Here is a 4,355-nt window from a genome sequence, read left to right on the forward strand (position 1 = left end):
TGATTCATCATTTTTCGATCAAATCAAATTTTCTAACCTAATTTGACAAAAACAACACGATTTAATCAATTATATGTGTTAAATTTTAATTATTAAAAAATATCTTTATAAAAAGACATTTTTGATGTCTTTATTTAAATAGCTCCCTACATAAAAAATAAAAAATGTTTTCACTTGAAAATTTGCTAAATCCATAATAAAAGACCTTTTTTGTTTTTGGACTTGATAATAAAAAGCTTTCTTTTTCGGTTCTTGGTCATCTAAAAGGTCCCTTTTTTTTTTTACGACCTAAAAGGTCTTCTTAAATCATGTAACGTTTGAGAAATGGACATTCCAACTGGGCCACATAAGGCTCGCAAAATAAAAAACCAGCGTCTCGTGATTTCTGTTTTGAACAGGAAGATGCAAGCACCGCCCTTGAACCGAGGGCCAACGAATACAGCAAAAGACAAAAACTCTGGCCGTCGGAGACAGAAGAGGATGGCAGCGGACTGGTCCGGGGTTGGCAGGACAGATGAATTTTGAAAACGGAAGAAGACCTCACGCAATGCAAGGTCCGGCGGCGCAGGAAGAGAGGGAGCACATCACTTCGTTCAGGCCGGGCGATAAGCGAGAAGCTTCATTGAAACTCGACGGCAAGATGCCTTCAACAGGGGCGACAATGGAAGAATATGCTGTGGGCATCGCAGCAAGCATTTTAGAAGAACTGATGGCGACAGATACCAACCGGCGAAGACCTCTTCAATGTCAGCAAGTTCGGGCATCAAGCAACAACGGTGATGCAGGCTACGACGGCGCTGCGGGCGGAAACAGAGGCGCAGGTGACGACGGCATGGAAGGCAAGTACCACGACACAGGCGCGGGCGAGGTTGCGGCCGACGATAGTGACGCAGGCGACGTCGACGTGGAAGGCGAAGGCAACGAAGTGGACGACGGCAGCGTGAATCACATGCTTCATAGACAAATCCGTGTAATTTGAAATAAAAAATTCGGGCCGGGTTGGAATTGAAGCTCCGTTTCTCTTTAGATCTAGACCGGCTTGGCGGTTTGGATCGTGACAAAAAAAAAAAGCTTTAATTAAGACTATTAAACTGTCATAGGTCTCTTGAAAGCGCCGGGTTGATGATGGCTTCCCAGCCTATTTTTTTTCAAGAATACTTTAATAATTAAATACTATTAAACTGTCATAGGTGTAAAGAGTGCCAGGAAACTATGGAGCACGTTTTACGTGACTGTCCTGCAGTTTCAACCATCTGGAACCGTTTAAGTGTAAAGAGTGTGACACCTGGTATAAATCACCATCAGTTACAAGGTGTAAAGAGTGTGACACCTAGTATAAATCACCATCAGAGGATAGGATACTTCCCCTAAGACAAAAGCATCCATATGAATCTGAACCCCTTTTCTTCTGTGTCTTTTTTACGAGACAATGATACATGTCAACCTAAAAAGAAAACCGTGACGACCTTGAATGTTGCAATAGTTTGGAAGTTAATTATTTTCTTTTCTATTCTCTTTTCTATTCAAATTATTAGTCAAATCATTGTCAATGGCTCTCACCAAGTATTCCTCTTTGAATAGTTGCTTCAAAGAGAATTCAATGGAGGTCATATTCAAAGGTCTGTCTCTTAAACATTACAGGCCAAACTCTCAATATGTCTTGCTAGCCTTCTTTGAAGGTTGAATGTGTTTGAATTTTGGTAGATTCAATGTTTTTCTGGTTATAATTGGTTGATATGTGGTGTCTGTTAATTCAATAGTTTATTTGAGGCATTAGCCGTCAATTTGGATCTGACAAGATGGGTTTACTTGATATAGGTTCACACAACATTGGAGTTGCCATGGCTACTCCAAATGGTCTAGTTGTACCAAATATAAAGAATGTCCAATCTCTTTCAATCATCCAGGTTAGTTTTCAACCTTACGTGAAATTTTTTATCCTCCGTTCAAAAGACTATATAATTCTCATCAAGTGTTAACTGTTGCTGAAACTGTGCGTTGCAAGAGGGACTGGAATTTTAGAAAGAGGAATGCTAGAGGCAGCAATTTTGGTCTTTTATAATTATTAATTAGCCATCAATAATATTTTTAATAGTATAAAATTATATCTAATGGTATCTAATGGTAAGAAATCTATCATTTTTGTTTTAATAGTTAAGTGTTGACCAAAAAATACAAAAATTGCTGACTCCTAGACTTTTTCTTTTAAAAAAGTTAGCAGGAAAAAAGAAGTCTTCGTTAGATTGAAAACCTCTCCCAAATGGATGGGTTAAAGTTAATAATGATGGTGCCTCCAAGGGAACCCGGGTAGTAGAGGTCTAATTCGAGATGAGAGTGGAAGATGGCTTGCATAACATAAGTACGTGTATCAAAACATTGGATTTCCGTTTGAATTTTAAATTTCTAATTTCTTTGTGAGTGTGTATAAATCTTTCTCATCTCATAAGAATTTGTTAGAAATGCATAGCTCAAAAAAAAATTCTCTCATCAAAATCTTATTCATTCATCAAGATCTTATTAATCTTTTTCATTATCATCATGGACGGTTTTTCAATGGTTAGACTTAGTAGAAATAATTTGACTCCAATACATAAGTGGAAGAAATACAATTTTTTTTCTTTTCAATGCAAAGAACTCTATCAATCTCTTAAATTCAATTCAACAACTTTATTTTTGCCTCAGATATTGAAAAACTCTTTGGTTAGTTCCTGGCCTTATTTGTTGGCTTATTCTAATGATAGATTCAACTCTTAGTCTTATTATTTAGTGTTCAATATCTCTTCCTAGCTAATTATATATCAGATCTCTCTTATTGGCATGTTTTTTTTGCTAACTTTTCTTTTCGCAACAGTATTTGCTGAATCAACACAGTTGATTATGTTGGTAGAATAAGAAATTTTTTTGTCTCATAGTAAAGTAACTGTTGGAATCGCAACTAGTTACAAGGTTTGAGTGCTAAGATTTATACTAATGTTGTTGATGTTTTTCCACCATTAAATGCTCCACCCTTATTCTTTTGTGGTGAAAAAACATCAACAACATTAATATAAACCACTCAAATTTTGGCAACAAGTTGCTATTTTAATAGTTACTTTAACTATGAGACAAAAAAAATTTTCTTATTGTAACAACATAATAAATTATGTTGATCCAACAAATACTGTTGCCAGAAGAAAAGTTAGCAAAAAAACATGCTAATAAGAGAGATTTGAAATATAGTTAATTAGGAAGAGATATTAAACACCATAATCAATGAGACTAAGAGTTGAATCTATCATTAAGACAAGCCAAGAAATAAGGCCAAAGAACCAACTAAAGAGTTTTTCAGCATCTGAGACAAAAATAAGGTGGTTGAGTTAGATTTGGAAGATTGATAGAAGTTCTTTGAATACGCTGAAAAATTTGTATTTGTTCCACTTATAGATTGGAGCCAAATTATTACTATTAAGCTTAACCATTGAAGAGTCGTTGACGATGATAATGAAAAAAAATTAATAGGATTTTAACGAAAAAATAAGATTTTGATGAGAGATTTTTTTTAATTTTTTGTGCTATGCACTTCTAATAAGTTTTTATGAAATTAGAAAGATTTATATACACTCACAAAGAGATTAGAAATTTAGAGTTCAAATAGAAATTCAAAGTTGAAATAGAAATTAGGCGATTGACAATGTACATGATGTATGAAAAAATTAAGCAATTCAAACGAAAATTCTTGAATTGGGCCTAAAATTAGGCAATGTACAATTGTACATAATGCATGGGATGAAAGATTAAACGTGTTGATAATTAAGGAATACTTTTACTAATAACTCAGGAAAGAAATAACTTGAGCCAATTAAATAGCTATCTGCATAGTATGATTTTATGAAATAATGCGACCATGTACTACGTATTAACAAATTATTATAAAAGATTATTTAATAATTCTTAATTTTTTTTTGAAAAATAATATCCATGAATGTCTATGAGAACTAAAATTTTGAAAATCAGACTGATTATCAAATCATTTTAGTCACTGATTTACTGATTTATTGATCCGATCAGTGATTCAACCAAAATCTGTTTTAGAATTAAATATTAAATAAATTATAAAAGACCAAAGATAAGAGTATTCCAATGAATCAATATAAAATATATTTTATTCTTTTCTTTCATAGAAAGAGATATAATTTTTAATTTTTACTAATGGGAAAATGAATGTGCAAATTGAATAATAAAGAATAATCATCAATGGAAATTGAATAAGTAATAGAAAATTGTGGCATACAATGAGTCAAATAAATACAAATCGAAGTCTTGATGATATATCATTGCATGGTTGTTGATGTCGTTGTTGTTCTTCTTATTATTAT

The 4,355-nt window shown here is 33.4% G+C and overlaps 1 long non-coding RNA gene across 1 annotated transcript; it reads left to right on the top strand.

The window, feature by feature from the left end:
* The first annotated feature begins 306 nt into the window (after positions 1 to 306).
* LOC130970548 (uncharacterized) lies at positions 307 to 3,759 on the top strand. The gene is made up of 3 exons (XR_009082079.1): positions 307 to 1,619; positions 1,819 to 1,907; positions 2,215 to 3,759. It is a non-coding gene; the product is annotated as an uncharacterized LOC130970548 (long non-coding RNA).
* The last annotated feature ends 596 nt before the right edge of the window (positions 3,760 to 4,355 follow it).

This window comes from Arachis stenosperma, chromosome 3 (assembly GCF_014773155.1).
Source record: "Arachis stenosperma cultivar V10309 chromosome 3, arast.V10309.gnm1.PFL2, whole genome shotgun sequence".
In the NCBI taxonomy this organism is placed as follows: domain Eukaryota; kingdom Viridiplantae; phylum Streptophyta; class Magnoliopsida; order Fabales; family Fabaceae; genus Arachis; species Arachis stenosperma.